Below are 27,155 nucleotides of genomic sequence, written 5' to 3'. Positions count from 1 at the left end.
AGCTTACAGATTGTTTCTTTCTCTCTCTGAAACAAATAAGGAATTTCTGCAAAGTTATTGCCCCTATAAGGTATGTTATTGCTCAAGTTACCATATTGACAGCAAACTAAGGCTCAGTTGACAGTGAGATTGCTGTGTATACAATCTGTACAAAGTCTAGTATTTTTGGAAATGAATAGATCTCTTACTAATTAGCGAGTGATTAAACTTGGCCAGTGAATATTAATCACAGCCTAGAGAAATCATTCTCCTTGATGTACTTTGTGAGGACACACAGTTTACTTCAGAGAAAAGTAGACTGCAATGACGTACTGCGTGTTTACAAATGTCACTGTCAAGGCCAATATTTGTGCTCTTCCATAATTCCCCGTGAGCTGAGTGTCTTGCCAGGCCATTCCAGAGGGCATTTAAGAGTCAACCACATTGCTGTGGGTCTGGACTCACTTGTCGTCTAAACCAGGTCAGGGTGGCAGATTTCTGATCATAAAGGACATTAGACAACCGGATGGGTTTGCGCGACAATCAATGATAGATTCATGGTCACCATCACCGATTTTAATTCCAGATTTGTTTTTACATTGATTGAATTTAAATTCCACCAGCTGCCATGGTGGGATTTGTACTCGTGCCCTCGAGCATTAGCCTGGATCTTTGAATACTAATCCAGTGACATTACTGCTGCACTCCCGCCTCCCTCTAATTCTTGCACTATGAGGCGGATAGCTCAAGTTGGAAAATTTCCCAATTCGGCAGACTCGCCTTTGTTCAAATGGCCTTATTAGACACAATTTTAAGACAGCTAATTATACTGCCTCTTTATACTGTCAATAAAACTGAGCTCAGAACCTCTTTCTGAAATATTTATAATTTTTGAATCTCAACCATACCTTCATAATGACATAATAATAACCCCTGGACAAATATCAACAAAGTACTGAAACTGCACAACGAGATGGTAATACTTTTTTCTAACCCACATCAGATGGCCTGCCAATTAAAGTAGTTGAGTAAATGTGTTTTTAAATGTGCACTGACAGCTACAACCTTTTTCATATGTTTTAAAGAGTGTAGAATTAAAATAAAACTTCAGTTCATGACCCTTAAACAGTCCTGAACTTTTAGGATGTTCACATCTACTGTATACATTTTTGTCTCCTACTCTGTGGGTTATGGTTCTTGGACAAGGGGGCAGGTCTTTCACATCAATGTCATATACACCATTTTTAAAAATCTGCAGAGTCTTCCTAAATGCCAGAAATTGATGTTTTTAATATTTAAATGTACTATAGTATAAGGGTAATCGGTGTTAGAGTGCTATCTTGGATCTTCTAGTAGATATGGTTTAATCAGCTCGTTGGTTCCAGTAATAAATAGACAATTTGCATTTAAGATAAGGAAACCAAATTATTAACACAAACATACTCAAATAAAATAGATGCTGAACCAAAGAAGGGTAGATTAGAAAGAATAACAAAGGCTTTGTGAAGAAATTCATTTTGAAGTGGATCTCCAAAGAACAAAGAATGATACAGCACAGGAACAGGCCCTTCAGCCCTCCAAGCCTGCGCCAATCATGATGCATGTCTAAATTAAACCTTCTGCACTTCCGAGGTCCGACTCCCTCCATTCCTTTCCGATTCATGTTTTTTTGTCAAGGTGCCTTTTAAACGTCGCTATCATACCTACTTCCACCACCTTCCTCAGCAGCAAATTCCAGGCACCCATTACCCTCTGTATAAAATACTTGCCTCGCACATCTCCTCTAAACATTGCCCCTCGCACCTTAAACCTATGTCCCATAGTAATTGATTTTTTCCACCCTGGGAAAAAGCTTCTGTCTATCCACTCTGTCCATGTCACTCATAATTTTGTAATCTTCTATCAGGTCGTCCTTCAACCTCTGTTGTTCCAGTGAAAACAATCCAAGTTTATCCATCCTCTCCTCATAGCTAACACCCTCTAGACCAGGCAACATCGTGGTAAACTCTTCTGTGCTCTCTCCAAAGGCTCCACATCCTTCTGGTAGTGTGGTGACCAGAATTGTATAATATTCCAATATTCAAATAGGAGATGGAAGTGTCAGAAATTCCAGAGGGAGGCACAGTTGCCAAACATAGACAAGACAGGAGAGAGATTTACAAGATGTCAGTGCAAGGGAGTTTGCGAAAGGGTCCTGTAGCGAGATAAAGCTGCAGAGATAATGTAACGGGCATATCGTAGGAAGATGTCATCAGCGCAATCTACAGTCACAGATAAATATGGTCTCCTGGTAATGAAAACAATGGATGATGAAGTGCTGAGTAAAATTAGTTTTTGCATCTAGCTGAAGAGGAGATATAAAAAAAGAATGGGTAAGACTTCATTAATAATTGTTCAGAGACAAGCATGAGTTTGAAAGGACAATTTTCAATTGACTTGGGTGAAGACGTTGGTGTAGATTCAAACAATAATTATTCAGAATTTATTTTTTATTGGAACGGAGAGGGACAAAAAGGAACAATGCAGAACAGGAATATACAATGAAATAAATTAACTTTTTAACTATTCACAAACTAAGTTAAGATTAAAAAAAATATAAATAAATTGTTTATTATAAACTATCAGTAACCTGATGAAAAAGATGACAACATAATCTGGCATTTTGTCTTGTGCACGTCAAACAAGTTAATCTGTACTTGAAACCTATATTTCAAATAAAATTATGTGTATTGTAGAGGCAATGTAGGAATGGATTAAATCTAATGATATAGAATATAACACGTTATAGATGCTATGCATTTCCTGACCTGCTACAAAAGGTTGACATAAATCCAAAAGAAGCAATGAGGCCAATCAGGAGAAATGTGTACAAAGTTTCAGCCCCATAATGGTCCAATAGAATAAGGCTGTTGGTTTTAAGAATAATCTGTTGATTAGAGATGATTCCACAGTTTCCAAAGGGGGAGATGTGTTTTCTCATTTGTGGGAGGTGGGCATCACTGACTGGGCTAGCATTTATTGCCCATCCCTAATTACATAGAACATAGAACATAGAACAATACAGCGCAGTACAGGACCTTCGGCCCACGATGTTGCACCGAAACAAAAGCCATCTAACCTACACTATGCCATTATCATCCATATGTTTATCCAATAAACTTTTAAATGCCCTCAATGTTGGCGAGTTCACTACTGTAGCAGGTAGGGCATTCCACGGCCTCACTACTCTTTGCGTAAAGAACCTACCTCTGACCTCTGTCCTACATCTATTACCCCTCAGTTTAAAGTTATGTCCCCTCGTGCCAGCCATATCCATCCGCGGGAGAAGGCTCTCACTGTCCACCCTATCCAACCCCCTGATCATTTTGTAAAATTACCCTTGAACTGGGTGGCTTGCTAAGCCATTTCAGAGGGCATTTCAGAGTTGACCACATTGCTATGGTTCTGAATTCACATGTGGCCTAGACCAAGTGAGGATGGCAAATTTCCTTTCCCGAAGGAAGGAAGGGTCATTAGTGAACCAGATGGATTATTAAAACAATCATTCATGGTCATCCTCAGACTTTTAATTCCTGATTTTTTTTTCATTGATTGCAAACATAACCACCGGTCAGGGTGCGATTTGAACTCAGGTCCCATTAGAGCGTTACCCTGGGTCTCCAGATTACTAGTCCAGCGACAAGACCACAATGCCATAACCTCCCCAACTGCGTGTTTGTTAAGGAAGTTGTAAGTGTCTCTGAAATTGTAAACCACTTGCAGGAATTTTAACTGAAGGTGTTAGGAATAAAGTGACCGACTTCCGGTTGCGACCATGCCTGAATAGGTCGCACGTTCGGCAGCTCCCGCCGGGAACGGACTTTAGGGCTCTCTAGAGGGGCCCCAACGGCACTTGTTCGATGGCTTCCAGTGTGGGAAGGTGACAGCAAGGTCCCCCCGACAGTATATGGATTGGACCAGGAGTGGAGCGGTGAAAAAAGGGATCTTGGAGCAGCGAAAAGTGAGAGGGAGAAAAAGCAAGATGGCGGCGGGTGGAGACCAAGCAGCATGGGCGCAGTGGTCGCAGGAGCAGCAGGAGTTTCTTAAACGCTGCTTTGAGGAGCTGAAGACAGAAATGCTGGCGCCAATGAAGGCGGCGATTGAGAAGCTAGTGGAGACCCAGAGGGCCCAGGGGGCGGCGTTCCGGGAGGTGTGGCAGAAAGCCTCGGAGAACGAGGATGAGATCTTGGGCCTGGCGGTGAAGGTGGAGGCACACGAGGCGCTGCTCAAGAGGTGGGCGGAAAGATTTGAGGACCTGGAGAATAGGTCGAGGAGGAAGAATCTTCGGATTCTGGATCTCCCTGAAGGAGTTGAGGGGCCCGATACCAGGGCATATGTGAGCACGATGCTCAACTCGCTGATGGGTGCGGGAGCCTTCCCGAGCTCCCTGGAGCTAGATGGAGCTCACCGGGTCCTGGCAAGGAGACCCAAGGCCAACAAGCCGCCAAGGGCTGTAGTGGTGAGGTTTCACCGCTTTATGGATAGAGAGTGTGTCTTGAGATGGGCCAAAAAAGAGCGGAGCAGCAGGTGGGAGAACACGGAGATCCGAATCTACCAGGACTGGAGTGCAGAGGTGGCCAAGAAGAGAGCTGGCTTTAATCGGGCCAAGGCGATGCTCCATCGGAAGGGGGTGAAGTTCGGTATGCTGCAGCCAGCGGGATTGTGGGTCACATTCCAAGATCGGCACCACTATTTTGAAACGCCTGAGGAGGCTTGGAGCTTTATACAGACTGAAAAGTTGGACTCAAATTGAGGGTCTGTGGTTGTGGGGGTATGTCTGCTGTATATATGGTTTTAACGACGTGTAGGGAATGTTCCCTTGGTTGGGTGCTGGAAGGGGATGGGTGAAGGGATTTGATGGGGAGACTGTGGGAGAGTGTGGGCGCCGGTGTTGGAGGGAGGGGAGGCCCGGGGATGGGGGAATTTACATAAGACCGCAAAAGGAGCTGCGTCAGAGGGGGCGGGGCCGGCCCAGGAAAGCGTGAGCTTTTTCCCGCGTTAGGGAAGGACGGCGGTGGGGGTCGGAGGAGCGCACACTGACTGCTAGGGAGGAGGGGGAGGGGGATTCCCACACTGGGGGGATTGATGGGAAGGCGGGAGAGGCCGGGGTCAGCAGGAGTCAGCTGACTTACGGGAGTGTTATGGGGGGAGCAAAAGAGCTAGATATGGATCTAGCGGCGGTGGGGGGGGGCGGTATAGGGGTGCTGATGTATTGGCCAATGGGGAACTGGAAATAGGAGAGGTGGTCGGGGTGCGGTCCGCCGTCTGGGGGACTGGAGGGTGCGGGTGGCGCGGACACGTGACCGGCCTAGAAAAGGAGATGGCCAGTCGGCAGAGGGGGCGGTGAGAAGCCCCCCAACCCGGCTGATAACTTGGAATGTGAGGGGCCTGAATGGGCGGGTTAAGAGGGCCCGAGTGTTCGTGCACTTAAAAGGACTGGAGGCAGACGTGGTCATGCTTCAGGAGACACATTTGAAGATGGCAGACCAGGTCAGGTTGAGAAAGGGATGGGTAGGACAGGTATTCCATTCGGGGCTGGATGCGAAGAACAGAAGGGTTGCAATACTGGTGGGGAAGTGGGTGTCGTTTGAGGCCAAGAATATTGTAGTGGATAATGGAGGTCGATATGTGATGGTGAGCGGGGGTGTGGGTGGGACTGGTAAACGTATACGCCCTGAACCTGATGATGCCGGATTTATGAAATGCATGCTGGGTCAGATTCCGGACCTGGAGGCAGGAAGCTTGATAATGGGGGGGGATTTCAACACGGTGCTGGATCCAGCATTAGATCGCTCCAGATCTAAGACGGGGTAGAGGCCGGCTGCGGCCAAGGTGCTTAGGGGGTTTATGGACCAGATGGGGAGAGTGGATCCATGGAGGTTTGCTAGACCCCTGGCCAGGGAATTCTCATTCTTTTCCCATGTACATAGAGCCTACTTCCGGATAGATTTTCTTGTTTTGAGTAGGGCGCTAATCCTGAAAGTGGAAGAAACGGAGTATTCGGCCATAGCCATCTCAGACCACGCCCTGCACTGGGTGGAGTTGGAGGTGGGAGAGGAGAGGGACGCCCGCTATGGCGTCTTTCATAAAATATACAGTGCAGAAGGAGGCCATTCGGCCCATCGAGTCTGCACCGGCTCTTGGAAAGAGCACCCGACCCAAGGTCAACACCTTCGCCCTATCCCCATAACCCAGTAACCCCACCCAACACCAAGGGCAATTCTGGACACTAAGGGCAATTTATCATGGCCAATCCACCTAACCTGCACATCTTTGGACTGTGGGAGGAAACCGGAGCACCCGGAGGCAACCCACGCAGACACGGGGAGGATGTGCAGACTCCGCACAGACAGTGACCCAAGCCGGAATCGAACCTGGGACCCTGGAGCTGTGAAGCAATTGTGCTATCCACAGTGCTACCGTGCTGCCCTAATGTCTTGATGTGGGATTACTGACGGATGAGGAGGTGTGCGGGAGGGTGCGGTGGTGCATCGAGAGATACTTGGAGGCCAATGACAACGGGGAGGTGCAGGTGGGGGTAGTCTGGGAGGCGTTGAAGGCAGTGGTCAGGGGAGTGTTAATCTCCATTAGGGCCCACAGGGAGAAGAGAGAGGGCAGGGAGAGGGAGAGGTTGGTGGAGGAGATCTTAAGGGTGGACAGGAGATATGCAGAGGCCACTGAGGAAGGACTACTTAGGGAGTGGCGAAGCCTCCAGACGGAGTTTGACCTGTTGACCACAGGGAAAGCAGAGGCACAGTGGAGGAAAGCACAGGGGGCGACATACGAGTATGGGGAGAAGGCGAGCCGGATGCTGGCACACCAGCTCCGTAAGAGGGTGGCAGCGAGGGAGATAGGTGGAGTTAAGGCTAGCAGGGGGAATACGGTGCGGAGTGCGGTGAGGGTAAATGAGGTATTTAAGGACTTCTATGAGGAGCTGTACAGATCTGAGCCCCCCAGCGGGGGAAGAGGAGATGCGATGATTTTTGGATCAACTGAGGTTCCCGAGGGTGGAGGAGCAGGAGGTGGCTGGTTTAGGGGCGCCAATTGGGTTGGAGGAGCTGGTTAAAGGATTGGGGAACATGCAGGCGGGGAAGGCCCCGGGGCCAGATGGGTTCCCGGTCGAGTTTTATAGGAAATATGTGGACCTGCTCGGCCCATTGTTAGTGAGGACTTTCAATGAGGCAAGGGAGAGGGGGACCCTGCCCCCGCCAATGTCCAGGGCGCTGATCTCGCTGATTCTGAAGCTGGAGAAGGATCCACTGCAATGTGGGTCGTATAGACCGATCTCGCTCCTCAATGTGGATGCTAAGTTGCTGGCAAAAGTGCTGGCCACGAGAATTGAGGACTGTGTCCCTGGGGTGATTCATGAGGACCAGACGGGATTTGTAAAGGGCAGGCAGCTAAACACTAATGTGCGGAGGCTCCTCAATGTGATTATGATGCCCCCGGTGGAGGGGGAAGTAGAGGTAGTGGCAGCTATAGACGCAGAGAAGGCTTTCGACCGGGTGGAGTGGGAGTATCTGTGGGAAGTGTTGCGGAGGTTTGGGTTCGGGGAGGGGTTTATCAGTTGGGTCAGGCTCCTTTATAGAGCCCCGGTGGCGAATGTGGCTACAAATCGGCGGAGGTCGGAGTACTTTCGGCTGTACCAAGGGACGAGGCTGGGGTGCCCCCTGTCCCCCTTGTTGTTTGCATTGGCAATTGAGCCTTTGGCCATAGCACTAAGGGAGTCCAGGAAATGGAGGAGGTTGGTCCGAGGGGGAGAGGAACATCGGGTGTCGCTGTATGCAGACGACCTGTTGCTGTATGTGGCAGATCCAGTGGAGGGGATGGTGGAGGTCATGCAGATCCTAAGGGAGTTTGGGGCCTTCTCGGGCTATAAGCTCAACGTAGGGAAAAGTGAGCTCTTTGTGGTGCACCCAGGGGACCAGGGAAGGGGGATAGACGACCTACCATTGAAGAGGGCGGAAAGGAACTTTCGGTACTCGGGGATCCAGGTGGCTGGGAGCTGGGGGGCCCTGCACAAGCTCAATTTGACGCGGTTGGTGGAGCAGATGGAGGAGGATTTCAAAAGGTGGGATGCGCTGCCACTCTCACCAGCGGGCAGGGTACAGTCGGTTAAAATGATGGTCCTCCCGAGGTTTCTCTTTGTCTTCCAATGCCTTCCCATTATGATTCCCAAGACCTTTTTCAAACGGGTAGGTAGGAGTATCATGGGTTTCGTGTGGGCAAATAAGACCCCAAGGGTAAAGAGGGTGTTTCTGGAGCGTAACAGGGACAGGGAGGGCTGGCGCTGCCAAATCTGTGCGGCTACTATTGGGTAGCCAACATGGCGATGATCCGTAAGTGGGTAATAGAGGGAGAGGGGGCGGCATGGAAGAGGTTGGAGATGGCGTCCTGCAGGGGAACGAGCCTGAGGGCGCTGGTGACAGCACCGCTGCCGATCTCGCCGACACGGTACACCACAAGTCCGGTGGTGGCGGCAACATTGAAGAACTGGGGCAGTGGAGACGGCATAGAGGCGAGATGGGAGCCTTGGTTTGGTCCCCGATTCGGGAAAACCATCGGTTCGGCCCGGGAGGGATGGATGGGGGGTTTCGGAGCTGGCATCGATCAGAAGAATGGGGGACCTGTTTATAGATGGAACGTTTGCGAGCCTAGGGGCGCTGGAGGAGAAGTTTAGGTTACCCCCGGGAAATGCGTTCAGGTATATGCAAGTGAGGGCGTTTGTGAGGCGGCAGGTGAGGGAATTCCCGTTGCTCCCGGCACAGAGGATTCAGGGCAGGGTGATTTTGGGTGTATGGGTCGGAGAAGGCAAGGTTTTGGTGATCTATCAAGAGGTGAAAGAAGAGGAGGAGGTTTCGGTAGAGGAGCTAAAGGGCAAGTGAGAGGAGGAGCTTGGGGAGGAGATAGATGAGGGTCTGTGGGCTGATGCCCTGAGTAGGGTTAACTCCTCTTCCTCTTGCGCCAGGCTCAGCTTAATACAATTTAAGGTTACTCACAGAGCGCATATGACAGGGGCGAGGTTGAGTAGGTTCTTTGGGATGGAGGACAGGTGTGGGAGGTGCTCGGGAAGCCCGGCGAATCACGTCCACATGTTCTGGTCGTGCCCGGCACTGGATGGGTTCTGGAGGGGTTTCACAAGGACTATGTCCAAGGTGGTGAAAGTCCAGGTCAAGCCGAGCTGGGGGTTGGCAGTATTTGGGGTAACGGACGAACCGGGAGTGCAGGAGGCGAAAGAGGCCGGTATTCTGGCCTTTGCGTCCCTGGTAGCCCGGCGGAGGATCTTGCTATTATGGAAGGACGCGAAGCCCCCCAGTGTGGAAGCCTGGATAAATGACATGGCAGGGTCCATTAAGCTGGAGAGGATGAAGTTTGCCTTGAGAGGGTCTGTGCAGGGGTTCTTCAGGCGGTGGCAACCGTTCCTAGACTATCTCGAGGAGCGCTAGGAGGAGGTCAGCAGCAGCAGCAACCCAGGGGCGGGGGGGGGGGGGGGGGGGGGGTGGTCTCTGTCGGGGGGGGTATTTGGGCGGGTGGGGGGGGGAGTTTCCCCAAGGGTACTTTTGAATGTCATATGGGGGGGTTAATATATGCGGGAGAAACCCAATGTATAAGTAGTTTATTATTTTTGATTGTGGTGTTGATGTTCTTTCTTCTTTTTGTTATGGGGGTTTGTTTGTTAAAAAATTTTGTTGGAAAAATTTGAATAATGATATTGTTAAAAAAAGGAATAAAGTGACCAATGAACATGGAAATGTTGGGTGCGATTCTCTAAAATGGAGACCAAGTGTTCGTGCCGTCGTGAACGCTGTCGCGTTTCACAACGGCTCAAACAGGGCCCGGGCACAACATATTCTGGCCCCCATAGGGGACAGCACGGTGCTGGACCAGTTCACGCCGCTCCAGCGTCCTTACGTGGCGCCAAATGGGCACCGCGCCAACCCGCGCATGTGCGGGGAACGCACGACGGCCCCTCACCAACATGGCGCCGGTGTTCTGGGCCCGTCCGTGGAAGGAGGTAGTCCTGGGGGGGGGGAGAAGAGGCCGGCCCGCCGATCGGTGGGCCCCGGTCACAGGCCAGACCCCATGGTGAAGGAGCCCCCCTCCCCCCCCCCACAGGCCGCCCCCCCCACACCCCCACAGGCCGCCCCCCAAGCATCCCCGCAGAGTTCCCGCCGGCAGCGACCAGGGGTGGATGGCGCCGGCGGAAACCTGTCGTGTTGTAGCGGCCGCTCGGCCCATTCGGGCCGGAGTATAGCGGGGGCCTGTGTGAAGCGCCTCGATTGCCCTCTCGGCGGATTCTCCAACGTGCGCGGCGCAGACCGCGATGAAGCCGTTCCCGCCGGTTGGAAGAATTGCGGGACGGCGTCGAACCGGCGTCACGCGGGAAAATGGCGTAAACATCGATTCTCCGGTATGGCGCGGCATGGGAGAATCGCGCCCGTTTAATCAACTTAAAAACGCTTCTGAAAAATAGAAGGCAGTCATTATAAGTGACTTTAACATCCTGAACTAAACTATATGGAAGGGGATCATTGACCAAAGAACACACAAAAAGTGGAGCGAGTCATATGTTTCTTGACAACTGAATGTGAGAATAAGAAGAGAGTTGCTTCTTTAAAAAAAAAACTATTTTTGAGACAGTAACAACTTATTACATGAATGCTAAATAAAAGTAAGAGTCTAGAGTTTCTGCTAGATTGCTTTGGTGAATTCATCCAAAATCAGCTGAAAGAAACAAAAACATCAAGGAATTTTAAATGCCGAATACATCCAGTAATATAAATATAAAATGTCCTAATTTTAAAAATTGCCCATGTCCTCATAATGAATAAATCACCATGGCAGGTCTCCACTAGTTCTATCTAATCATTTATGGGATGTGGCATCACTGGCTAGGCCAGAATTAGTTGCCTATCCCTCATTGCCTTTGAAGGTGGTGGTGAGCCATCTTCTGGAACCGCTGCAGTCCATGTGGTGTCAGGAAACCCACAGAGCTGTTCAGGAGGGAGTTCCAGGATTTTGCTCAGCAACAGTGAAGGAACACTGATATATTTCCAAGTCAGGCTGGTGAGTGATTTTGAGGTGAATATCGAGCCGGCTGGGAGGGAGAATCGCCGGGGCGGAGCGCGAATCACGCCGGGCCACTCAGGCGAGCGGCGATTCTCCAGCCCGAATGGGCCGAGCGGCCGCGCGTAAACGGCCTAGTCCCGCCAGCGCCGTCCACACCTGGTTGCTGCCGGCGGGTACTCGTCGCGAAGATTTGGGGGCTGGTCTGTGGGGGGAGGGGAGGGGGGCTCCGTTCCCGGGGGGACACCTCCGATGGGGTCTGGCCCGCGATCGGGGCTCACCGTTCGGCGGGCCGGCCTCTCCCCCCGGGCCTACTTCCTTACACAACCGGCCCCAGAACCCTAGCGCCATGTTGGTGAGGGGCCGGAGCGCTCTGCGAGGTTACTGCGCATGCGCTAGTTGGCGCCGGCCTAACTGCGCATGTGCGGGACCCATGGCGCCGCGTCTTTCACGCCACGCCGAGGCCCCGCGTAGCGGGCAATTTCCGTAAATCGCGCGACGCCCCTGCTAGCCCCACAGAGGGCGGAGAATAGGGGTCTGGGAACGGGTGCCGACGCCGGGGTAAACCACTCCGGTTTGTACTCCGGCTTCGGCACTTAGACTCCCGCTGGGAGAATCCCGCCCAATGTGTCTGCTGCCCTTGTTCTTCTAGATGGTAGTGGTTGTGAGTTTTGAAGGTGCGGCCTTAGTGAGTTGTTGCAATACATCTTGCAGACGTTACTGTGCGTCGGGGGTGGAAATTCACCATTCTCTGGGTGAAGAAATCTCTCCTCACAAGGTTTACTCTTTATCCTTAAACTGTGACACTAATTCTGGACTCCCCCACCATCGGATCCATTGTGAACCTAGCCTGTCTAATCCTGTTAGAATTTTATAAGCTTCTATGGAGGTCCCCTCTCACTCTTCTAAACTCCAATTAATATAACCTTAACCAATTTAGTCTCCCCTCATATGACAGTCCCGCCATCCCAGGAGTCAGCCTGGTAAACCTTTGCTGCACCCACTCCATAGGAAGAACATCCTTCCTCAGATAAAGATAGCAAAACTGAGTACAATACCCCTGGTGTGGCCTCACCAATGTCCTATACAATTACAGTAAAACATCTCTATTCCTTTACTCAAATCCTCTCACTATGAAGCCCAACATACCATTTGCCTTCTTTACTGCCTGCTGTACCTGCGCGCTTACTTTCGGCGACTAATGCATGAGAACACCAAAGTCTCACTGAATAGCCATCTCTCTCAATTTACACCCATTCAAATAATAATTTGCCTTCTTATTTTTGCTACCAAAGCGGATAACCTCACATTTATCCACATTATACTGCCTCTGCCATGCATGTGCCCTCATGATGGAAGGAAGGCCATTGATGAAGTCTTCAATACTATTGCCGGATTTTGTCAAGGCCGATAGTGTTTGCAGTGCCTTCAGCCATTTCTTGATATCATGTGGAGTGAATTGAATTGGCTGAAGATGTGATGTTAGAATACTCCAGAGGAGGCTGTGATGGATCATTCACTTGGGACTTCTGGCTGAAGACTGTTGCGAATGCTTCAGCCTTATCTTTTCACTGGTGTACTGAGCTTCCCCATCAATGTGGTTTTGGAAATTTGTGGAACCCATTCTCAGTGAGTTGTTTCATTGTCCACCACCATTCATGGCTGGATGTGGAAGGCCTGCAGAGCTTAGATCAGATCTATTGGTTGTTGAGATTGCTCAGCTCTGTCTATAACTTGCTTCTTATGGTTCATAAGTAACCCTGCATTGTAGCTTCACCAGATTGACACCTCATTTTTAGGTACGCCTGATGCTGCTCATGCCATGGCTTCCTGCACTCGTCATTGAACTGTGGGTGATCTCCTGGCTTGGTGGTAATGGTAGATTGGGGGATCATGGTCCATGAGGTTGCAGTTTGTGGTTGAGCACAATCCTGCTGCTGTTTATGGCTCACAGTGCCTCATGATTGCTCAGTCTTGAGTTGTTATCTTTTTAATGTCTGCCTCATTTAGCGCAGTGGTAGTGCCACATAACATGATGGAGGGCATGATCAATTTGAATGCAGGACTTTATCTCCATAAGTACTGTGCGGTGGTTACTCTCACTGATGCTTTCAAGGACTGGTGCATCTGTAGAAGTTAGGTTGGTGAGGATGAGGTCAAGTATGTTATTCCCTCTTGTTAGTTCTCCTCACCGACTGGAGTAAACTTAATCCAGCAGCTTTATTCTTTAGGACTCACCTAGCTTGGTCTGTCGTGGTGCCACTGAGCCACTCTTGGTGAAAACTGAATTCCCCCATCTTGAGTACATTCTGTGCCCTTGCCACCCTCAGTACTTCCTCCAAGTAATATTGAACATGGAGGAGGACTGATTCATCAGCTGATGGTGGTTGGGAGGGGGGGGGGGGGGTGGGGGTGGGGGGAGGGGGTTGATGCAGGGGGCAGTACATGGTAATCAGCAGGAGGTTGCCTTGCCCATGTTTGACCTGAAGCCATGAGACTTCATGTGGCCCATTTGGAGGCTTTTGAATAAAAGGCTTTTACTTATGTCTCAAAGCCACTAATAGGCACATTTTTAAAAGATTTTTTTGTACCCAAAAACAACAACTTACTGTACACCAATATAACTAAATGCATATTTTTAAAAGTCATATTTATAATTCAAATTGACATATTCACAGCATTCACATTTTACTGTTTACTTGCTGCTGGAGGTTTGGAGAGAACGTTTTGAAAAGGTCAATGGATTTTCCGGAACACTTTATCAAGATTTCATCAATAGCTTTTCAAAATTTAGTCTGGAAATTTTCTGAGGACTTCCGCTATTACCTTGACTGCTCTTTCCTACAAATCGCTTCCCTTAAGGACTCCATTCCATTCTTCTAGTTTCTCTATCTCAGTCACATTTATTCTGACTCTCACAACTTCTATATCGATTGCTCTGGAATATCTTCCCTTCCTGTCAGCCCAGGATTTCCCTTCGACATGATTGGCAGGGCCCTCAATGGTATCTGTTCCTTTCCCACCATTCTCCTCTCATTCCTCCTTCTCCCTTTCAAAATGATAGGGTTCCCTTTGTACTCACCTTCCATGCCACCAGATTCCACATTGACCAACACCCCCTGACATTTCTGCTCGCTCTGGCATGGTGTCAGCACCAACGATATCTTCCCTTCCCCTTCCTGAATTCCAAAAGGAACATTCCCTCCACAATACCCTTTCCATGTAACTGCAGGAGGCTGTTAATTCTCTTTCTCTCCCATTGTTTAAGGCCCCAAACACTCATTCCAGGTAAAATAGTGATTTACTTGAACTTCCATCAATTTAATCTACTGCATTCGTTGCTCATGATGTGGCCTCATCTACATTGGGGAGCAAAACACAAATTGGTAGACTACTTGGAAGACTATCTCCATTCAGTTTGCAAGTGTAATTCCCAAGCTTCCAGTCACCTATTATTTTGACTCCCTGCTCCACTTCACTCAGTCCTCTCAGTTCTTGGCCTCTTACATCAGGTGGTATTTTCTGCCCCCACCCACCACCGGGATTGTCCTGCCTAACCTCGCACGGTGGCCCAGCCACACCGGGCCGGAAAATCCCAACCATTGTTCCAATGAAACTCAAATAAGCTTTGGGATCAGCACCTCATCCTTTTGATTAGACACTTAACAGCCTGCCTTTAACATTAAATTCAACAATTTCAGATCATAAGCTCATTTTTTAGGCAGCAGCTGTGGATCCTTCTGTTAATTCACATTTACAACCCTTGATTCTTTATCGGTTTCATTTCCATCTTTTTTTTGCATTGAATCATCATCTCTTTTGTCATTTAGTCTCTTCTGACATCCACCCAATCACAGACCTTCCTTTTATTCTTTCCTCCCCTTCCCCTGCCTCTGTAATTGCTGAAAACCTGTCCCCTCTCCAACATTTTTCGATTTTGGTGGAAGGTTAGTCGGCCTGAAACATTAACTCTCCACAGATTTTCCTTGATGTGGTGAGTATTTCCAGCTTTTTCTGTTTTTATCTTAGAATTCCAGCATCCCCAGTATTTTGCTTTTGTATGCTTTTGGTTTTATATTTATGCTCTCACTCTATTCGTGGTGCAGTTAAACACGTAAATCAAGAACTGTGTCAATAATTCTATACATCCCCATAGGGAAAGCTCTAGAATTCTCCCTGCACTGCAATCAAGTAGAAATCATTGAAGTGAAGAAAGTTTGCTGCTGTATGGGTGGCACGTGGCACAGTTGTTCACACTGCTGCCTCACAGAGGCAGCGCCCCAGGTTCAATTCTGGCCTTGGGTGACTGTGTGGAGTTTGCAAATTCTCCAGTCTGCCTGGGTTTCCTCTGGGTGCTCTGGTTTCCTCCCACAGTCCAAAGATATGCAGGTTAGGCGGATTGGCCATGTGAAGGAGTGGGCCTAGGTGGTGTGCTTTCGGAGGCTCAATGCGCCGAAAGGCATCCTTCTGCACTTGCGGATTCTATGGTACGCTCTTAGTCTCACTTAAAATATACATTTTGTTGAATGTGGGGTAACTGTGTTTTAAAATGGGACATTAAGTTCATAGTTATTACTGAACAGCCTTACTTATCTGAGAAACTAATAATACACATGTGGGGAGTCAAATTTCTCCATTATGATAAAATAAATCACATGTTTACATTTTTATGTTTGAAGATTGTTCAAGATATCTCAACTTAATCTCACTTGTATATCCCAATCATTTATTTTGTTTTGTGTAAAATTTTAATTTGGAAGTGAAAAATTCAGTGTGTTTTACTTCTTAGCTTATAGAAATGTGATTGTCTGCGTATCCTGCTTGATGACATCACTGCTGCTGGCCACCTGGAGATTTCCTTGACTTGGTGCTAGGTTCAAATTGACATCACGATTAGGGGAAATTCATGTCACAGACATTGCTATGTCTTCTTGGCAGCTTTTGTCAAGGTCAACAGCAAATGGTGTGGCTTCTCCGCTGACCACAATATCCAAGCGATTATTTATCCTTCAATCAAAAATTTATATTCGAGCAGCACGGTGGCGCAAGTGGTTAGCACGGTTGCCTCATGGTGCCAAGGTTCCAGCTCCTGACTCTGTGTCACTGTCCGTATCGAGTTTGCATATTCTCCCCGTGTTTGCGTGGGTTTCACCCCCACAACTCAAAATATGTGCAGGGTAGGTAGATTGGCCATGCTAAATTGCCCCTTAATTGGCAAAAATGAATTGGATACTCTAAATTTTTAAAAAAATTATATTCATCTGTGCATTAATGGTTGAATGAGCTGTTCTAAGTCATTCTCTTTGAAATAATTCTTCAACTTATAACATGAGGAATGAGATTGTTCAGATGAAACAGAGGAAGTACGATCATTTTGATAATAATACTAACTGTATGAATTAAAGATTTGGGACTAAAGACTTGTAATGAGAAATTAACTACTTGTCACAAGGCTAGAATTCTGTTGCTGGATCAGAGATCCACTGCCTACTTCTTGGGACACAGCACTGTAGGTCACAAGAGTCTCAATTCAATTCTGGTCACCTGGGGGTGTATTACTTTTGGTATGAAAGGAATGGCAGAAATTTCTGATGATAAATCATTGCGAGAACCTTATGCAGTGATATAATTGGATGTCATTCATGGTGAAAAATTATTCTTTTTTATTGGGTTGAACACTAATCTTAGATGCTGTGTCCAAAAGCAGCTCTCTGCTAACTAAGATTTACGTTTTCTGGGTCAATATTGTAATATAAAGTATTCAGGATTTGGTAGAAGAGAAAATAAAAAAGCAAAATCTATCATCATAAAGATACCAAGGTCTTAAATGTAAGCAGGTCTTGATTTAAAATAAGGAATAAGCACCACCAGAGGGAAAAATAAAAAAAAAGTCAAATATATTACCTTTTCTTAAATATTTATTACGCAGGACTTAATTTCACATTAAATTCATTGCTTGTTTCTCACCTTAATTCCTTTTCTTTTTCTCTCCTTCACATATTTTGCACCTTTGTGTTACTTTTACTTAATTCATTATTATAAACCACATTGGAGGCCACAACCATTGAATTCATAGCATTGCTCTGATGTGAGTTTACATCTCACTGTGAGTAAAGGACAGTAGGTGTTCCACAGCTGATCCATCAGTTTAGATTCAAACAGCAAAAGCAAGAGTGTGATTGTATTTTGCGTTAAGATCTTTTGCTGCAAAAACTTGTACCAAATTCAACTGTTAACAAAGCAAAAGCTTGTCCTATCAGTTTTTGTGTTGTTTATATTGGCCGGGATTTTCCGTTGCGAGTCCGCCCCACTACCGCTGCTGGCGAGGACAGAGGATTTGCGCGCTGTTCACTGGTGGCGGGATTCTCTGACCCGCCTGCTTGTCAATGGGGTGTGGTGTCAGCAGGACCAGAAAATCCCAACGCCAACGAACAGCCGGAGAGTCCTGCCCAAGTCTATCAAAATATTGGGCTGGATTCTCCGTTGCCTGACGCCGATATTGTAATCAGTGATCGGGCGGAGTATAGATTCCGACGCCCAAATCGGGGCCAGCGGCATTTTGACGCCGGTCAGCCATGCTCCGCCCCCCTCTAAAATGGTGTCGTCATGTCATGCACCATGCACCATTGCAATGCAGTTGGTGCGTCATCGGCAGGCCCACCCACGATGCTCTGTCCCCGATGGGCCAGGTTCCTGACGACGCGGGACACGTGTGGTCTTAGCAGTCGGGAACCCAGCATGATGGCTGCGGACAGTGTCCAGTGTCACCGAATCGGCCGGGATCCGTGCCGCTGGCCGGGGGGGGGGGGGGGGGGGCGGCTTGAGCGAGTGGTGGGTAGTGCCCATGGGGAGCCTGTGGCGTCGCGGATGGTGGGGTCGGGTCTGCGCAAGGCCGGCGCCATTTTGTATGGTGCGACTGCTGCAGGTTGTCAGCCATGCGCATGCGTGGCCAGGTTCCCGGCCATTCTCCGGCCATATTCGGACAGGAGCTGAGTGTTTCACCGGGCTCCGCTGCTAGCCGCTCACCGATACCGGAATTGGTGAGGGTGCGGCTCCGATTTTTCAGTTGTAGAACTCCTGCTAATTCTCCGTTTGAGCCGGCACTTAGCCACTGAAATGGAGAATCCAGCCCTTTATTTTTTTTCCCAATAGTCTGTGAACATAACAATGGAAACATGGGGCTGGATTCTCCAGTCGCCGAAATTGCGTTCGGCGAACGTCCGGAGAATCCAAATTCCCGACGAAATTGCAAAAGTGGCGAACTCGCAGACTATGCCACGCTGCGTACCAACAGCCCCCCAAAGTTCCACCCCCGACCAGCTGAGTTCCCGACGGAGTGTGTCTCTCATGGTCTCACTCATCGGGAGCTCAGCGTGGCGGCTGCGGACTCAGTCCAGCGCCGCCACAGTCAGGGGAGGGCCGATCCGCGGGTGGGAGGGGACATTATTTGAGACTTGGGGCACTGTGGGGGGGCATGATCCGGGGCTTGAGAACCGGCCTAAGCGGGGGACTATTTTGCGGGTCGTGTCTGCAAGCGGTCTCCATCATGAAGCACACCGCGGCCGCTGCAGGCCATCACTGTGCGCATGTGCGGCCAGGGACCCAGCCATTCTCTGGGACGTATCGGCAGCTAGAGCCGCGTGCTCTATGCTGCCGTCCTGCTAGCCCCCAGCATTTCCTGGTGTAAAACGCCACCGTTCTGTATTTAAACCTCACCACTATTCTTAGAATTCTTAGGTTTCACCTTTACGGAACAAGGGTCAAGAGATTCTAAATGGTGGACAGGGATTCACACTCCCCGACTCCTACACAGACGTAAGCGGGTGCTTTTCAGGTCAAACTATTGTTTCAAATTATTCCCCGGGATACCCCGTAACTTTGTAGAAGAATTTTATCTACTTACCACCCAGTAACCTCGATCCTGGGTCCCCCGTTGCTAGATAAGTAAAGTAGACTTTTGTAATAAACCATTGTTTCAGGTTTAAACTTTAAGCTATTTTATTTTTTCTTTTAAAAGATATAATCACTGTCTTTACAGAAAAATAAAAAGATCTTGCTTGTGGATTCTCCTGGTCGGTTGATCAGACCTTCCTGGGCCTCCTCGACAATCTCTCCTTTATCTGTTGGTCTCCTCCCGGTTGTTCTACGGTTCTGCTTGGCTTTCGTCTCCTGTCAGTCCCATGTACCAAAATCACCCTGCAGGCTGAGAGTGAGTGCCTGGCTGGGGGCAATCTCGGATATATATTACCTTGAAAACAGCTTTGCTGATTACATGACATTATTCTAAAGTATTTTCTTCTGCTCCTGATCGCAATACTCTTTCTGTCCATGTGATTCCACATCAAGTACTCATAATATCATGAGAGGGCCTTCGTGTAAACCTGACCTTGGTCTGCCAGCTTACTGGAAGGGAGGTTTCCTTGTTAATTATTCTGGGGCATTCCAGCCTTTCATTCCCTTATCTTTTGAAAATATTGTATTTTCTTGTATTCTTAAATGTTTCAAGTTATTCAAAATTAGGATTCTGACAATTCCAACCAATTGCTTGCTAAACTAATTAACTTCTATTAAAGGGTATAGAACTCATTCTCTTTAACTTAAAACTTAATTTTTTATAAGAATTTCTTGAACTAAAGATATTAAGTTGCAGCATGAGCTGCTTCCTTATCTCAAGGCCTGTGTGATAATGGCTGTCTGCTTTCTAAAGAACCTTTGTCTGCAGTTAACCCTTCGAGCGCCTTCTGCTATTTCATTTTAGCATTTCATTACATTTACTTTTATGGGATATTTTCTGTTACTTGCTTTTCCTCATGTTTCTTGGGTTTTTTTCCATCAGGCCTTCATGTTTCAAATGACATCTTTGCATTTTTCTCAACGCCCCCTGTTGACATTTGAAACATGACCCTGTTCTCCTTTAATTTTCTTTACCCCTTAATCATTTCTTACTGTCTTATCTCCCAGATCATTATTGTCCATATTTTCATGTCCTGTTTAAAAACGACGTTCAAATTAATCCATTGCTCTTACCAGTGTCGACAGACATTTTATCTTTAATTCAATCACCGTGAACCATAGTGGTAGTTGTCCAGAAAGGTAACACAATAACTAATCCCGTGTGTCCTAACACCTCCAAAGCATATTACTTCCTTGGGGTGGCAGCACCGTAGACGCTTTCTCGTGTCCCTTAGAAACAGCACGCCACTCAGTCCACCAGTAACCAAAAAGGTCTTTTGTCTATCACTGGCAGTCTAGTGTCCCATTCTCTCTCCCTCCAAATTGCTTTCCGTATTTCATTAGTATCGCGAATCACTATATCATGTATCATCCACTTTTTCCCTTGCCTCATTACTTTGAAAGGTTCTACCACTCTTGCTTCTGGCCCTAACTTCCTCTCATTGACTTCTAACATCATTCTGAACCAATTACGTCTGACACCCTTTGGAGTGCATGAGATGATAACTTTTTGCCATGTTTCCTTCAGATCCCTTTTCTCCATTAACAATTCCCTTATAATATGAAGCGTATATTTGCCATTAAAACATTTGCTACATAAGCTGAGAGCGGTTACAACCCCGCCTCTATTACATATGCAGGTACATTTAATACATTCATTATTACGCGGTATAACCCAATCAATTCCTCTCTCCATACTTCGAACCATCACCTTGTCCTTTTCCAGACAAACCTCGAGTTCCTCCTGTTTTCAAATACAAAGCCAACAAAATAAGTCTCATCTTGACATTTTGTTCATCTCTTAACCGCACGAGTAGCATGCGTGTTATATCATTAAGCATTGTTAGCAATTATCACAATCGTAACAATAGTCAAAATAATATAATAGTGACACACTCCTTATAGGCTCTATTAAAGTGCTTTACAAAACTCCGCACTTGTTTACAAAACATGCAAAATACCCATGATATGTTAACAACATCATTCTTATTCGTGACGTTGTGATCAGGTAAGTTTTCAACACACACACTAAACTAACTATCAACATTATACTTTTATTTACTCCCCTTTATTGAAATATTCACACAGTTTAGAAATATCCTTACCCCTTGTAATTGCCAATTAATTTCTGGACCGTCACACGCCCCCTCATCTACATTAACACTGAAATTCTCGTGCTGGTCCATGTTATGCTAAGGTTTGCCACCTGTCGTACGCAATCCTGTTAGATTTTGTTTTGCTGCAATTGTCTAGAAACTTAGCAACTTTCATTCACAGACCACATGCTGTCTTTATCATGACTTATAGCCTAGTATCATTTAATTCTATTCAGACCCTAACCCAATTGCATTTTACATAATAATTTGTCTAACATTCCTTCCTAATCAATTTGTCACCTCCCAATCCAAACTGTCCTAACTCCCTCTTGTATTAAACAATAAACATAGTGATACTTTCCCCTTCTCTCTCTGTCTATTATATAACAGTCTTTAATAACATACATAACATTTCTTTCTTCGCAATTACAGTTTTTTAATGCAATATTGGATGCTGCATTGGTTATAATATAAAAAGTTGGTTATAAAAAGAAAGTTTTGATACAAAGTTCCCATTGTGCCATCAAGCTGCCATTGCTAAATGTTCTTAAGCTATTGTCATTAAGCATGTTGGTGCCTCGTCAGCCGCCACTATCCGCCGAGACCCTTAATAATTTCACACGTAGCATGTGTCCCATGGAGACTGCAGATTATCCATCCTTTGATGTCATGGACACACGTCCAGCCAGTGATGTGTGACCGGATGTTTCACTGCTCGGTGATAATTTGATATCTCAAATCTCTTAGATATGTAGCCAGTTTTAACTTTTTTTTTCTTTCCGCCGAGTGATTTTTTTGCAACATTTGCAACATAAGTTTAGACATAATGTTAAAATTCCCAATTTCCACAGCAATGCTGCAACTATTATTCCCCCTGTTATTGATACAAACAAGTACCAATTGTTTCGAATCCAGGTTAACATAGTCCAAAACCATTTAAATGGACTTGCTATAATTTTAACTGCTGTTTTAACTGTTTCCTTAATTTTTAAACCTACATCTACCAAATTGTTTCCCAAATTACTCCAGCTGGGGTAGTATGGGAGATGTTCTATTCCTGACACACAAGTGTTAACTGTTTTATTTGAGCTTGTCCTATTCCAAGTTCCTCCCTTACACCATTCTTCTTCCTTGAAATCTTTCCATCCTTCCATTAACATTTTGTTGTCATCTACCTGACACGTTATTCCTGACCCTACGGTTCTATCCAAATACTAAGTGGCTATTCCATCTTCCTTTTTGCTCGACCCATATCTGGCTGTTAATTGTTTCATCAGATTTGGCCCTGTTTCAGGCTGTTCCCTTTTTAAACATATTGGTTTTGCCTGACTACTGTCTTTCATCCTCATCAAATGTCCCCATGTGCATCACTCAAATTCAATCTCCTTCTTAGGTTCCCTCCATTTACTAAATTTTCCTACAAATTTGTATCCTTTTTTAGTTTTTACCCAAGGTATTTGAACAACAGCCTATGTCCTGTGTCCACTGCCCTTGATGCAATTTTAATTTCTCTGTCCCAGTGGTATCTCCCTCTTGATAGTCTCCATCTTAATGGTGTCGCTATTTTTAATGAATTTTTGATATAGAAGTCACCAAACCATTTTGCTAATATCAATGTATATTCAGGTGTCCACGTTGTTGGTTTTTCTACTATTTTAATTGGCTCTCCTTCAGTAAATCTAATAAGCTACTTCCATTATTGGTTTTCAAGTTGGCTAAATCGTCCTTTGTCTTACTAGATACCTTTCCATTCTTTCTTCGTGCAACTGCTCAGTACAGTTGTATTTCCTTTCAGAAGCATCGCAAGTCGTTGCCCTTTCTGAGAGACTACTACTGACACATTGTTCTTTACACGGACCTAATATCCATTCTCCTTCAGCATCTTCTGAGTAGGTGGCCAAACCTTTCCATCCGTTAGTAACATCTTCCCTTTGTCTACTATGCCATAATTCTATTATTTTTCTCATCATCCCTTTTTCTATCTCCTTAACTTTATCCATGTCCACGTTCCATCCTTCACTATAAAATATTCCTAATTTACTTACTTTTAGTTTCTCTCCTCGAATACCAATAATTCCTTCTATACTCGCTGTTTGTCCAGAAGTTTTTTGGTCCCAATCTATAGCTAACCCCCATTCCTCTCTATAATGTACCCATGGCAATGAATTGTTCAGTGCTATTTTTACTTTGCTTTTATCCTCTGGTCTGATTACCAACCACACTGGTCCTCTTGTTAACATAGGGGCACAGGCAATGCCATGTAATCCATTCCTCCACTTCTCCTTTAAATCTGTCCACCAGGTTTTCATCTGGTTATCTGAACTTTTATCATTATTATTATTGCTATTATTATTAGGACAAGGACTATTTAAGCCAAATTGTTGTGTGACTTCATCTTCGCTTATTACTTCATAACATGTCCCCCTATCTATTAATGTTACATTCCTTGTTATAGTGACTTCGTTCCGGTCTTCTAATCTATCCATTATTTCCTTTACCCATACCTGTTCTGTATCTGTTTTCACTTTAGTTAACTCAATACTTCCTTCCTTCACCCATACATCACTAATGTTCCACCCGGTGAGATTATTTTTTAATTCACATTATGTGTGAATTAAAGTAATTCAAGTAACACATAAATTTCCTTTTATTGGTGGTTTCTGGCATTCCTTCCATCTATTTTGTTTCATTCTCCTATCTGTTGTTTTGTTTTGCAATATATTTCCTTTTTTAACTTGCCCTTTCTCGGGGTCCCATTGAGTATCATTAGTTTTCCCCGAATACTGTCTAAAATCTTTAATCTGTTTGATAGGTTTAGAACGTATCCCAGGCTGCTTGTAAGCGCTCCCCACATTCTACTGAACATGTTGTTACTGACACTGTTGCTTGGTTCTAACATACTGCTGTTGAGCCCCATCTCCTGGATGTCCTGGAAATTAATGATTTCTTCCGTTATATTTAAACATTTGTTTATTCTTATTTTATTACATGTTCTATGTGATTCAGTCTGGTATCTATCTTTCCATCCCCCATTACTTCACTTGATTTTCCCATGGTGATTAGCCATACTAATATTCCCAAACTAATTACTGTAACCCCCATTAATATTGTTGCCCCCCATTTTAACCAATCAAACCTACTCCTAATCCTTGCTTCTTCCATTCCTTCTTAAAGCTTGATCCTTATTTCTCTCTTGAGTGTAGTCCTCTTTCTTTATCCAAACAAATGAATCTGTATTATTTTTTCGATCTGCAAAATCAAAAGAACAGGTCAAGGTTGGAGAGGGCCCTATTTCTTAATTTGTATCTTTCTATTCTTGTTTGGATTTTCCAGAAGTGCCCTCTCCAGGACTTCCGGATTTCCTTTGCCACCATCTTTCTTTTTTCTTTTTTAACTGGTTTGTTTTTCTGATCATTTACGTACATCATACAATTAAGGCCTGTTAAGCTTCCTCCTTCTATCATTGCACCTCTCAGTGAGATTCGAAGGATCTCAAATTCCTCCTCCTTTGCTCTCTCAGTGGTCCAATCAGGTTGAAACTTACCCTGATACATTTCTGGTATTGCTACTGCTTTTACTTCAATTTCTTTATTTCTGATTATGACAGGATATTTATGAAAGGTAAGTTCTGAACATGACATTTTTACTTTATCATCTGTCCTATCTATGCTGCTAACAGGTTTCAATTCACGGACATCCCACTCTACTTCATCACAAAATAGTAAGTGCAGTAATCCCCTGACACTCATAACCAAACATTCCTTTCCCTCTACAGCCTGTCCATCGTCCGGGGTTTCTAATTTATTCACAGAACCCCCTTCCCTGTCTTGGGGTCTATTTTGCTTCATATATTTGTCATGATATCCACATCAGCATATCATGGTGCAATCACACACACATTGATGGACAGGCAGTTGGACCAACCAGCACACACATAACATCGCAGCCAATCACCAGTGAGAGCACACGCACTATAAAACAGGGAACACCACAGTTCCCGCTTATTCTACCAGGAGATAGCTCAGAGCACAGAGCTCACAGCGTGCCACTCAGACATAGACCATGTGCTGAGTGCCTCACTAAGATAGTGATAGGGCTGGGTCCACAGGTTAGCTGGTGAAGCACGTACCCAAGCCAGCAGTTAGTAGTTGTCATTGTTAAGACAATAAAACAGAGTTGTACCATCTACAGCCGTGTTGGATCATTTGTGCATCGGAACACCCAACGCGACAATATTTTCCAAATCCTTATCCCGAGTCAATCATTAATTGAGTACAACATTCTTTTTTCCCTTGTCCAAGTGGTTTGGTGATATGATCTATCCTGTGGCATGGTATCATTGCAGTGATACAGTCTCTAAACACTGTCAGGCCAATGTTACGTTCCCGGGTCATCCCAACATCTTTTAAACTATGTCCTCCCTCACTCATTGGTACCATACGTTTGTCACTTCTCCACAATCCTGCACATCCTTTCACCACCACTTTTTTGTCAGCTAGGTTTTCTCTGCAGTAATCACAATTAGTCATTATCACACCATCCCACACACAATTACACCTCCCATGGCCAAAATCTATCTTGTGGTCACAAACTTCAATCATCAGTGTTGCCTGATATTTCACAAAACAATCGTGACAAAACTGAATTCCCCAAATTTCCCTGGGAGCCTCATCGTTGTCGTTTTAAATGCAATATCAAATCGCCTGAATACTCTGTATCTGCCATTCTCCTAGGTTTCATATGACTACTCCCTGTCCAAACTATTGGGCTACAAAACGTGCCACATCCTTGACACGATGTTTCATTATGTTCACAATGAATCAATTTAAACTGAGGTCCATTAATAACAGCCCTTGATCTATCATCCCATATTGTCAATTCCTTACTGATTATGTTTCCTCGTTTGCTGCCAATAGGTTGCCTATGGATTATAATAATCCCTCTGTTATTATTTAATTGGGTCAGATTTTTTAGTTCTGATACAATTTCTTTTGCTCCAGATTCCATGTTTCTCTAATTCAACTGTATGTTCACCTAAATTCTGAATGATCTTGTCTTTATCTTTGACCGCTTCACTGATTACTTTCCCCGTGGTTTTAGTTGGTAGTTTCACCCAAACTTCCTCTGTGTTATCAATTGGTTTTAATATCCTAATTTTTGCTACACCTATTTTTATTAAATCTTTCCCTGCCATCAGATTCTCATTTCCTGATACTGCAAGTAATTCTCCTAATCTAACTTCTGGTCTGACATCTTTATTCCCTAAAGCTCCTTCTACAATGTATTTAAAATTCTAAACATCATTTTCCCTGCTCGTGACTATCTTGTGACTATACAGGCAATAGGACCCTGGTGGAGCTGTGCCATGTCAATTTCAACGTGTTAGTTTCTAAGTAATTTCCTGCACCGAGCTCTGACTGCTCACGCGTAAAACTTCTCTTTGTGTTTATGCTAAGACCAATTTAGTTCTGAACATACTAATTTACTACCTTATAATACTGATCACATTTCTACCTGCCTTTTATAACTTCTAATAGATGTGAAACTCGTTTTTTTTTTAAATACAACATTTTAAAAACTAGAAACACCAAAGGAAATTCACAAATCCTTATCAAACACACATACACTCATTCATCCACTGAAATCTCCACTCAAACAAAAGGAATTCAAAGCATTCTACTTTCATTCATCCCAACAAACTGAACAATAAAAGTTTGAATTTGCAAAGAAAACTCAATATAGCGGACAGTGGTCTCCATTCTTCAGTCTCCTAACCTAACTTCTGTCGCCTGTGCTGACCTAAACTCGAGCAGCTGCTTGTTTCTGTTTGTCTCCGCTCACAATTAGTGGTATTGCTTGATTTTCATTTGCAAATTTACAAAGTGTTTTCAAGGTCCCGATTGGATCTCTTTGTTGCAGGGCTTTAGGTATTTTAACAAAAATTGAGACCCCTCCGTTCTGATAAGTCTCTCTTATCCAGGAGATTTTTTGCCTCTTTTAATCTTTTCCACTCTCGCCTCA

This window comes from Scyliorhinus torazame, chromosome 13 (genome assembly GCF_047496885.1).
Source record: "Scyliorhinus torazame isolate Kashiwa2021f chromosome 13, sScyTor2.1, whole genome shotgun sequence".
Taxonomy (NCBI): domain Eukaryota; kingdom Metazoa; phylum Chordata; class Chondrichthyes; order Carcharhiniformes; family Scyliorhinidae; genus Scyliorhinus; species Scyliorhinus torazame.
The sequence above is the reverse complement of the archived record's forward strand: the minus strand, read 5'-3'. Positions refer to the sequence as shown.